Raw genomic sequence first — 12,893 nt, forward strand, 5'->3', positions numbered from 1 at the left:
CACCTTTATTATGGACATTTAAATAGCTGATGAGTGGTTTTTAGAATTAGAGTTCACCTTGCAATTCCCAATGTAAGGAGCCCCCTTAATGTTGTTTTGGTGCTGACAGGATCTGAGAGTGCAACATTCAGTTGTGCAGTGACTTTGCAGCTATTGTCCTCTTATTTTTTCAGCACAATCCTCTTCAGTGACCATCCATCACAAACACCCCATGCACACTATTATTCACATTGTGACACAGAGGAAGACATTTTCTGCTTTCCCTGTATGCAGTATAAATCTTCGATATTGTGCCTCTCATAGCATCAAACATTTCAGCTACGTTGGTTATGGAAGCACCCATCAAATGAGCACCAACAGTTGTCAATGTTTGAATGCACTGAGCTCCAATGTAATGCATACCCAACTACACGGAAAACTGTTCTGACTACAACCGACACTTGTCACATATTGAGGACATTGCACAGGTGTCGCTCATGGTCAAATAAAACAGTGCAACCTGTAGCATTGGCTAGTGTCAGCATTTAAGTTCAACCATGCATTTCTCACTGTTTTCCATATTTTTGTCCAGCTCCTGCACACAGACTAGCGAATATGGTGAGTTGATGGTGCACAAGATATTAACGTAAACACCTTAATACCTGAACAGATTTCTAGATGAAAAATAAAAATCAAAAATACTGGTGCTTTTGAGGTACTCTAAGCACTCAGGAGAATGCTGCACTTGACAGAAGTGTTGGTAGCTTCATGAAGAAACATCATCCCTAGGCACTGGCATTCAAAAACAGTTAACCTTCACAGCACAGCACTGGTATGATGTGAATTTGCAAAACTTGGAATTAAGGGGCTGAGGAGGAGCTCTTTGTGTTGCGCTTAATCATTTATAACCTTACGTATGTTGTTTGGATGGGAATGGCTGTCTGTGTGTTATAGTCTGCATTGCTCAAAGCCACCTGGTGGACACGTCCCCCAGGATGAAGTGGGGCTATCAGGACTCTACATTGCAGTGGCAGTGCCTCACTCCCATCAACACAATTACCTTTGTTATTGATTTTGCTTTATTTTACCCTGTGAACTCTACTCCAGTTAACTGACTATTAAAAGGCCTACTGTCAAGAATAATACATTTTTGTAATAAGTGGGAACTGCAATTGCTCTACACTGTTATTGTCGCACAATTCACATCAGTTTCTCTGGTCAAAATATTTAAAAATGTTGGATTTTCTTTCTTTTTGCTCTCTGGTTATTATGTAAAAAGTAGCCAAGATCATTTCTAATCTACAGAGAAAGTGATCAAACAGTTCAGGGATACGTTCTGTAAGTGATTGTTGGGGGCATTTGTTGTAACATACCATTAGTCCGGACACTCAAATTAGCTCCACAGTGGATCAGAAACAAGTCTCTTAGTGATTGTATTCAGAATAGATACTTTCAACTTGAATACCATTTACTGATTAATGAACCTCAAAATTTCCATTTTTCAGGACCATATACAGGGTGTCCCATTTATCTTGACCACCCTAAATAACTGCTTGTCCAGATGCAAATTACAAAATGTTTCAAGCAAATGCTCTTTAGCCATCAGAGGGACATCAATCAGCATGATTGCCTTCATTGTAGCTTTGTTTTTTACAAAGATATGAACAGCAGTATGACTTTTTTAAATGACACCCGGAATTTATATTTGATAATTGATTTCCTCTCCTAAAGACCTATTAAAAATGTATCATTGTGTACCATTCACTGAAGCACAACATTATTAATTACATAACACAACATTGACGTTGACACTCCCAGCACTTAGTGCAGGTACTCGCGGTAGTGGAACTCGTCCACGTGCTGATGTTGACAGAGGACAAATGTAAACATAAGTAGAATGCACACCCAACATTCTGTCAACCATCATCAGTTGGAGTTGTGTGAGTAGAATATACACCAACGAAGAGAAGGTAGAAATGCTACTTATCTATGGGGAATGTGAAGTAGCGGAACAGTAATTGCAATACTGTTTTCTTATGTATGGGTACATTTAGTACAGTAGTTTAGCCCTTTTAAATATTATTGTGTAGAGTAGGCATACAGTAAAGGCTGTCCTTCCTACAAATTGCATTGACATAATGTTTCTTTTATTGTTGTTGTTGAAGGTAGGTGAAATGCTATGCAGGCAGTGGAACTGTACAGAGCGATATTCTGACAAGAACCCACTTTCCCAACATCTGCAATCATTGTAGCACTCTCACAGATGAAGCTGCTGAAGTTACTGTTCTTGCTTCCACATGTGAGCACACGACAGCTTGAACACGAGATTGGCATTTCTAAAACCTGTGTACATCGTATTCTTACATGTCACTAGTTCAATCCGTACCATGTACACCTGCATGAAGAATTGTATGGGAATGATTTCCAGAATCGTGTTCAGTTCTGTCAGTGGGCACAGCACCAGATCCTCGCCAATCCGAACTACTTCTCCAAGGTTCTATTTACCAATGAATGTTCCTTCTCAAACAAAGCACAGGTAAATACAAGAAACATGCATTATTGGTCCAGCGACAACCCATGATGGCTTAGACAGGTGGAACATCAGCGTCAATGGAGAGTTAACGTCTGGTGTGGGATGCTTGGTACTACAATTATTGGCCCTTATTTCATCAATGGTGGTCTAAATGGCACAGTGTATGCCTACTTCCTCAGACGAATTCTTCCTCCTCTTCTGGATGAAGTGCCGTTAAGAACCAGAATGCTTATGTGGTATCAACACAATGGATGTCCAGCACATAATGCCTTGTGGGCACATCGTGTTCTGAACTGAAGATATCGTGCCAGATGGATTGGTCGGGGAGGAACAGTTACTTGGCTTGCTAGGTCCCCTGATTTAAATCCTCTGGACTTTTTTCTTTGGGGATGCATTAAAGATATTGTCTATCGCGATATTCCAACAACTCCAGAGGACATGCAGGAATGTATCATGCTTGCTTGTAATTCTCTTCAGCAGGCAACTCTGGAAGCAGTAAATAATTCTTTCATTCAACGAGTGCACCAGTGTATCGGTGTCCAGGGTTACCACTTTGAGCACCTTTGAATGCTCTACTCCTGGGCAATGGTACAGGAAAGTCAATTTTGTTACATTTTTATTTGGTTTTCATTTGTTGTCTGACAACTCCAGCAAGTGGAAGAGTTTGTGATCCCGGGCTCAATGTCAATGTTGTGTTATGTAATTAATAACGTTGTTTTCAGTGAGTGGTACACTGTGATACATTTTTGAATAGGTCTTTAGGAGAGGAAATCAATTACTGAATAAAAAATACAGGGTGCCATTTAAAAAAGTCATACCACTGTACATATCTTTGCCTTCATTGTAGCTTTGTTTTTTTACAATCATGCTGATTGATGTCCCCCTGATGGCTAAAGAACATTTACTTGAAATATTTTGTAATCTGAATCTGAACAAACAGTTATTTAGGGTGGTCAAGATAAATGGGACACCCTGTGTAGTTAAAAATGGTTATGCTTGAATTTGCAATTTAAGTGATGGAGATGGAAGCAGACACTATGAAATGACGAGGGTGGTTCTTAAATTGGATCTAGCCCAAAAGTGGCTATTTATTTCTCAAAAATTTCTACATGTGCATAGTAGTTGATTGAGCTTTGCAAATTCAAAACAAATTCCTAAATCACCTGCCTTGGTGAGGAAGGGGGAAATGAAGAAATGTTCCCAATTCAGTATCATTTCAGTTATTCCTGAGAGCAAAAAATGTCTTATTTGAAGTTCCAAATGTTATTGGCTACTCTGTTGTATATCTTGTGTCAGCGGTGCTTCCAGCTACTTAAAATGGTGAACAGGGCTTTATTTAACAACTTGCTGCAATGAATGGGTGCAATGAATGAAGTTCGTATGAACATTAGAACTACTGTAGCTGCTACTTGATATGACTAGTTTCACAACAGCAGTCGTATTTATTCCTTTCTTTCTTTTTCTTTCTTTCTTTTCTTGTGGCTCTTGCACACAACTGACACAGGAATAACTTGTCAATGTACAATTATATGAAACATTTGAATGACGATAAAGAACATATGAGAAAAATACAAATGAAATGGTATAAACAAATCACCTTAATATCCACATCTACATCTACAGCTACATTTACGTGGTTACTCTGCAATTCACATGTAAGTGCCTGGCAGAGGGTTTGTTGAACCATTTTCGCACTACTAGTCTACAATTCCACGCTCGAGCCGCACGTGGGGAAAAAGGAACACCTAAATCTTTCCGTTCGAGCTCTGATTTCTCTTATTTTATTATGATGATCATTTCTCCCTACATAGGTGGGTGTCAACAAAATATTTTCACATTCAGAAGAGAAAGTTGGTGATTGAAATTTCGTAAATAAATCTCACCGCAAAGAAAACTGCCTATGTTTCAGTGACTGCCACCCCAACTCCCATATCATATCAGTGACACTCTCACCCCCTATTGCGTGATGCAGTAAGCACCTTGCATGAAGGTCATAAACAAATTATTGAAACTTTGGTGTCCATTGCAGAAGATACAGAACAGGCAAGAGAAGCTAGAGATGAAGTCCTTCGCCTGTCTATCAAAATGATAAAGCTAGAATTTATAATGCTAACAGAAATTTGGAGCTCCATATTGGAAAGAATAGAAAAAAACAAGTAATTATCTTCAGAAAGAAACAATAACACTGCACATTGTAACTAATTTGTTCGCTTCACTTGACGATTTTATCATTAACCTTGGGGATAAATTTGATGACTTTGAATTGTCTGCCAAAGAAAGAAACCCGGAAATATATATATATATAATTTTTTTTTTTTTTTGCTCTGCACAGTCAGTCCAACTGAATGGAAAAGAGAAATTCAAAGTAAAAACCTTTCTTCCCATAACTGATACCCTGGACGTTCATCTAAAACAGTGATTAAGTTCGTATGAGAACATTAGTCAAAGTTTTGGTTTATTTTTTCGCTTGAAAACTCTGAATTCCTAAGAGCCGAGATAAAGTTGCAAAGAATTTGCTGAAATTTATTATGGATATGTTAATGAGCAAGAGTTGGAAATGGAATGTCTGCATTTAACAGAATACTTGAAAAGTGTCCATAGTAAATATGGGGGAACTAATAGTATATTGGAAATATATCACCTTTTGAAAGAAAGCAAAATTGAAGACACGTTTCCAAATGTATAAATTGCATTGAGAATCTTTTTAAGCATGATGGTAACCAACTGCAGTGTGGACTGCTCCTTCTCCAAATTGAAAAGAATAAAAAAATGAATGAAGAAGTTTCATGCTTCAGGAGAAATTAACCAGTTTATCAACGATGTCCATAGAATATGATATGCTCAAAAATATAGATTTCGGAGAAGTGATTAACGATTGTGCCCATCTCAAATCTAGAGTGGTATCTCTTCAGTCAACATAGATTTTTAAGCACTAACCTGTGAATGCTAAGAGTTACTTTTGTGGATTACGTTATATTATCTGTTCATTTAATATGACTGTCAAGAAATAAAAATATATCTAGAACCTTGCTTATCTACTTTCTTTGGCTTTCTAACAAAATAGTGCTCTGTCAAGGTCATAGGGACCCCCACTATCCTAATGTGCCCAGGGCCTCCAATAGGTTAAAGACTGCCTGCTGGAACTTCAAACTGTGGTAAACATCCCTAGTAGTAAGAATTCTGACTGTCGGAATTAATCTTGTTGCCATTGGTATAGCGTCACTGTATTTTCCTTTGCTGTAGTGGTCCGACATTGTAGAGAGAGAGACAAGCAAGGAATGTTGACTAGCAATAGTTAGTTTTACTCTTGGAAAATATATGATGAAAGACACCTCTACAAATTCTCAGGGCCGTCTAAAATGCAAGCTGTGAGTAACTGATGATGTAGACCCGTCAATTGACAAGGCTGGTGTGCCCAGTTAATCAAAGTTTCACAAAGTACGACCTCCTTCCTTCCTTTGGGGACTATATTTCTGAAAAACTCAGAAACTTTATTTGCAAATGACTTCAGTGTCTATCAGAAATGCACATGTAGATAGTAGTTTTTAATATGCAAATGGAATCGCGATCTGAACATCTAATATAAGGGGTTTCTTCATTAACTGCCAGCGAGTCCTTGTGCATTGCAGGTCGATATATGAGGTCTGTTCAAAAAATTCCTTAACTTTGTCCACAAAATTTTACTACACTTACATTTTACTATTGGATATGGTCTCCTTTGAAATACTCTTCTATACAATTGACACACCGCTCCCAACACCATTTTCACATCCGGAAGCAGTCTTGGTACGCCTCTTTCTCGATCGCGCGAAGTGCCATCTGTGAATTTTCTATCTTGTCTGTTGTTGCAAATCTTCGTCCTTTCAATGGGGTTTTCAACTTTGAAAGTAAAGAAAAGTCCTCCGGGCCAGGTCTAGAGAGTACGGAGGATGAGCCAACACAATGATTTTGTTTTTTGTGCACTAGTCGGGCATGACTCATGAGTCACGGGACAAACTTGGCACCAACATGATGCATTCCAAGATGCTGTGTCAGGATTTCACGGCATGATTCAACTGAAATGTTACATTCTTCTGCAAACTATTGAACAATTCAACAATTACAGAGTATGGCAGAAGGAATATGGTCAAGAGGGACAACTAAAATGAGAAACGGTCACAACAGCTAGTCATAATGAAGAACAGTGCCACATTCTCAACAAATTCCCAGGAATTTCTTGTATGTCAGAGGCTAAGGCAACAGTTCAGCATAACACACAGCATTTCATACACACTATGCCATAACAACTGGTGGTGGTTAAACCACACCACATCACACCCGAGAAGTTTATAGCAGCAGGAAAGGATATAGGTAGATAAATGATGGGTTGATGAGGTCTTTGTAAAGTCTGTGGGCTTTGTCATTGCATGTGGTACAGAAACGTGAATGCTTATGGAAGCTGTACAGTGACTACCAGGTATTAAATTCAAGGACAATTGTGGATCAGTACCCTATACCACATGTTATGGACATATACAATTCAATGGTGGGCACCACAATATTCTCCATTATTGATTGCACTCACACGTACTCATATGTCACCACCTGACGTGGTCAAGACAGCAATCACCACACCCTTCAGGTTATTTGAATATTGTTATATGCCATACCACTTGAAAACCACTGTCCCAATGTGGCAGCATTTCATTCCCCAGGTGCTCCTTGGACTTGAATGTTTATTCCCTTAGATGGATGACATTCTAGTCTTTTCATAATCATGAGAGGAGCATTAAAAACTTCTATGGCAAGTTTTTATGCACCTACAGGGTGTCAGTGCTGTATTCAGCAAACACGATGTGTTTTTGGCCAGGCCAGACTTAAATTACTCGGTTTCAAAGTTTCGATTGCAGGGCTCCCACCAGTTGGGGAATGCATTATGACCATTCAGAATGTTCCCAGGTCAAAACAATTCAAATACCTAAGAAGATTCCTCAGAATGCTACATTATTGTCGGTGGCACTTGCCCTTAGCTGCGAAATTACTGACACCATTAACAGAACTGCTAAAAGGAAAACACACAGCAGTCTCCAGAACAAGTGGTAGCATTCAAGGAAGTGAAGAAATATGCTGCATGGGTGGTTCTGCTAGTGCATCCGTGGCTTAAGGTGCTGACAACTCTCTTGGTTGACACAAATCCAGGGGCCATGGTGGTAGTACTCCAGCAATTTGTTGAGGGTGGTTGGCAACATTTAGCTTTCTTTTCCCAACTAGTCACAGATGTGCAAAGGTCTTGGAACACTATTGACAGGGAGCTGTATGCAGCAACACAGTAGTCCGACACTTCAGAGATTTGTTCAGAGGAAGAAACGTCACAATTTATATGGATCACATACAATTAGGGGCCACATTATTTTATGGATTACTTCGCCTGTGTGGTTGCACCCACATTTATAAAACGGGCTACCACCTATCCAGCAACAGAATGGTGGAAAGATTCCACCACACTGGTAGTTGGTTTATGGAAATGCATTACATGTACCAGCCAAATTGATCTTGGACAAGCCGTCAGATACTCCTCCAACACCCTAAATTTCTCAGTTTGGAAGACATTTCTGTGTGACTATTGGCCTCTTTTGACTGCTGCTCCCAAGCCTCATGGTGTCAAACCCACTTCTGTCCACAGCGATCAGTTCAGCTCATCCAGTGGGTCCACACACCTCTAAGATTTACTGGAAAGAATGCAAGGAGGTGATTTCAGTTGAATGGCGTAAACCAGCTCATCTGGAAATGGAGATGGAGACAAAGTGGGCCCCACCCCCACACCTCCAGCAGTCTGCATGCCACCAACAGTTGACGTGGGTGACATCAGGATGGGACTCAGCAGCCAGGCATGCAGGAATTCCTGCCAACAATGACACAAGCTGCACATGTAATCAAACACCAGTTCCTTAACATTCCTGGATCTCTGGCTTTTTGTTTTACAAAAGAAAAAGGGGGGGGGGGGTGGCTGGTGTAGTGACCTAGTGATTGACAAATATCAAGTGACTGCAAGAGTTAGGTGTAGTGTATCTCTTATATAATTTCTTTGTTTTCATGTACGGTACTTTTGAATGTTGTACAGTTTAATATTCATTTATATGTTGGTGTTTATTAAAGGAGTGTTCTCTACATTTGTGCCTGCCTGCTGGATCTACTTCTCCACCTAGCATTTGTGGCAATTCTGCTCCTCCACCCCCCCCCCCCAATATCGTCTCTTTACATGGGACTGTTAAAGTGTTGCAAAGTGGGCCACACATCTTCAAGATTTGCTGGAACGAACGTGTCATTATCCCATTCTTGGAAGAACACACAACTGATCAGCGACACGAGTGGAGATGGCCTGGTGAGCCATGGAGGGGGTAGCAGCAATGGCTGGGAAAGGGGCTAAGAGAGCTGGTTGTGACAGGACTGGTGGCAACTGCAGAAGTGGCTGTGTAGACAGGTGTGAGGGTGTGTGGATGGATGGTGTGGCCAGCCACCAGTATAGCTGTGAAGCTTACAACGATGACAGAAATGGTCTCACGAGGACCAGCCGCAGGAGGGCCAGTTATGACTGCAGGGCTGTCTGTGACACGGCCAGTGAGAGAGCAGGTGTCGTCATTGACGGAGCTCAAGGACTGGAGGGCTGGCCACGATGAAGCTGATGCCAAGATGATAATCATGTGTGAGGTCTGAGCCCGTACCAGACGGACTTCCATCAGAAAAGTCTGTGAACAAGAACAAAGTGCTGCACAGTATGACAACATGGCAAACAAGAGTGATGGAAGGCAGTCCAGCATGCAACACAAAAATACCCATATTTGTGTCCAAATGCTGGTGCTGATCATGCCGGAACACTGTAAGAAAGACGGTAGAACCTGAGTGAGCTGATAAATGCCCTGTAACAGGTCCAGAGTCACCTGACCGCAGAGTGGAAAGGCCTACGGCAATGATGGTTCTGGTGGCCGATTGGAAATTGTAATGATCAATGACAACAGTGAATGGTTTGACAAATAAATATGGCCCAGACAACTGCAAGACACTTTCTCAATTGTAGAGTAGTCAATCTTGGACTTGGAGAGTACTTTGGGAACATAAGGTATCACATTTTCAGAACATTCCTTAATATGCTGTAGAACTGCCGCTTTGCCAAAAGTGCAAGCATCAGTGTGGAGTTCTGTATCGGCATTCTCATCATACAATGCTAAAACTGTAGATGTTAGAGCCTTGTTACGGACGTGGAAAATCTTTCTTGTGCCACATTCTAGGAAAATTTGGTGTCTCCCTGCTGTAGTTCAAGAGATGGACTTGCCTTGGTACTTTAGTCCTTTATGAATTGCCGTTAATATGAGCACATTCTGAAAAAGGCTTCTCCTGTCACGAATGTTCCGAGAACTCAGAAAATCTGTGATTGCACTTATTTTCCCTGGTTCAGGATGGACTCCATCGCCATTAACTAGGTGCCCCAAAATTTTTATTTCCTGGGTGGCAAAAAGGCACTTTTTCAGATTCAGGCAAGACCTGCAGTCTGAACACATTTCAAAACAGTTGTCAGGCAGCTTAATGTATCTCAATGTTTTTGAAAAAGCTACAATGTCATCCAGGTAGCAAAAATGTGTCATCCATTTAAGGTGTCAAAGCGTGTTGTCCACCATATGCTAGAAAGTCATTACAATGTTACATAGTCCAAATGGCATAACTTTGAACTCATAGAGACCATGAGCTCTGATGAAGGAAGGCAGTATGTACCAGCCAGCCTCGTCAACCTTGATTTGCCAGCAGCCTATCTGCATGTCCATATTTGAAAAATAGTTTGCTCTTTTCAGGCAATCTAGGATATCAACAACATGCAGCAATGGGTTTTCATGATTTCATACAGTTGTCAGTAGTCAATGCAGAAATCCATGTGCCACCCTCCTCCTTCACAAGAACAACAGAAAAGGACTAAGGATTTTCTGAAGGTCCAGTGATGCCCTCTTGCAGCATCTTCTCCACTTCCTCCCTGAATTATCTGTTGTTCAGCTGATGATATCCTATACTGGCTAATTGATGGATGCTCCCCACTGTTGATATGGTGTTTTATTATGGGCCACTTGCTCTGTCTTTTCTCCATTCCAGATTTGAAAGCATCTGAAAATTAATGCAGGACGGCTGTTACTTGCCAGCATTGTCCCTCGATCAGCCCAGATCCTGTTGGCAGTTTCATAGTGCTGCTTTTCCTGGACTAGTTCGACTGTCCCTATGAATCATCCCATTGACGAAAGTCTTCAACAGCAAACAACCACCCAGAGCAATTTTTGTCATATGTGCCTGTTGGAATATCTTCACCAATCTCGAGGTCTGATCTTACACACTCCATGACTGCTTGTTATACATGCAAGAAATCCTATCCAGGGATAACATCATGACTACATTCTGTTAAAATGGCAGATTTCTATCATTGATCTTGTGTTACATGGTTCCGTCAGATGGACTATTTCCCATTTGCAGACTTCAGCTCAATCACTTTTGTGTTGTGGACCACAGTCTTCTTTAGCTGGTGACAATAAGCATTTGACATCACTAAAAAAGAAGCCTGTGAGTCAACTAGTTTCAATTTTCATCAGTGGGGGCCTCACCTCCAAAGATGGTCGCCTCACTTAGTTTTCCTGAAATCAGCAGCTAGGCGAACAGCTGTTACCTCTGTATAACAAGGGGAAATGGCTAAGATATGCTGGAGAGCAACCTTATTCAGGACACAGCTATGTACTTTGGCCAGTAGGTTGACTATAATCCTCTCCAGCTGAGTGGCTTGACTGGGAGAGTTGTGATGATGGTTGATGTCCTGTAGTATAATAGGGGTCGAACACTGTCTTCTTTCTGTGCAGTAGCACATAAAGTTTCCAGAGTGTCCATGGTGAAATCAGACTGGTGTCTTGACCTCTGTCTTCCAAATATCTGTTCTTCTGTGGGGCATTTTACTTGATGGAAGAGTTGGTTGTACCTGTGTGGGTCGGATGCTACATTGTCATTTGACAGTGGCGGCATAATTCTGAGTCAACTGAGACCATTCTTCAGTTCACATTTGACTAATGGTGGAGATTGGTGCCAAAGATTGATAGACCTCTTCTTTGCCATCCTGTATTACATCCTGGTGAATAGGATCAATATTCTACATCTACATCTACTCCACAAGCCACCACGCAATGCGTGGCGGAGGGTACCTTGTACCAGTACTAGTCATTTTCTTTCCTATTACACTCACAAATAGATTGAGGGAGAAACGACTGTCTATATGCTTCCATGCGAGCCCTAATTTCTCATATCTTATCTTCATGGTCCTTACGGGAAATGTACATTGGCAGCCTTAGAGTTGTTCTATAGGGGGCTTCAAATGCTGGTTCTTTAAATTTTCTCAGTAGTTTTCCTCTAAAAGAATGTCTTCCTCCCTCCAGAAATTCTCATTTGAGTTCCCAATGCATGTTTTTTGAACCTACAAGTAACAAATTTAGCAGCCTACATCTGAATTGTTTCGAAGTCTTCCTTTAATCTGACCTTGTGTGGACTCCAAACACTCAAACAGTATTCAAGAATAGGTCACACTAGTGTCCTATATGTAGTCTCCTTTACAGATGAACCACACATTCTTAAAATTTTCCCCGTAAATAGAAGTCGATCATTTGCATTCCACACCACAATCCTTACATTCCTCTTATATTTCATATTGCTTTACAGTGTTATGCTCAGATATTTAAATGACGTGACTCTCACGCAGGACACTACTAATGGTGCAGCTGAATGTTACTGGTTTGTTTTTTCTACTCATCCATATTAAATTACATTTTTCTACATTTAGAACTAGCTGCCATTCATCAAACCAAATAGAAATTTTGCCTAAGTCCTCTTGCATCCTCCTACAGTCACTCAGTTTCGACGCCTTCCCGTACTACACAGTATCATCAGCAAACAACTACAGATTGCTGCCCACTCTTTCCACCATGTCATTTATGTATGCAGAAAATAACAGTGGCCCTGTACACTTCCCAGGGGCACCCCAGACAATACCCCTATCTCTGATTAACACTTGCGCTCGAGGAGAGTGTACTGGATTCTGTTTCTTAAGAAGTCGGTGAGCCATTCATATATTTGAGAACCTATTCTATATGTGCATGCCTTTGTTAGCTATGAGTCACCATGTTAAATGCCTTTTTGAAAATCTACAAATACCAAATCCATCTGTTGCGCCTCATCCATAGTTCACAGTATATCATATGAGAAAAGGGCAAGACGAGTTTTGCACGAGTGATGCTTTCTAAAACCATGCTGATTCATGGACAGAAGCTTTTCCGTCTCAACAAAATTTATTGTATACGAACTGAGACTATGTTTAAGAATTCTGCAGCAA

The sequence above is a fragment of the Schistocerca nitens genome, chromosome 3 (genome assembly GCF_023898315.1).
Source record: "Schistocerca nitens isolate TAMUIC-IGC-003100 chromosome 3, iqSchNite1.1, whole genome shotgun sequence".
In the NCBI taxonomy this organism is placed as follows: domain Eukaryota; kingdom Metazoa; phylum Arthropoda; class Insecta; order Orthoptera; family Acrididae; genus Schistocerca; species Schistocerca nitens.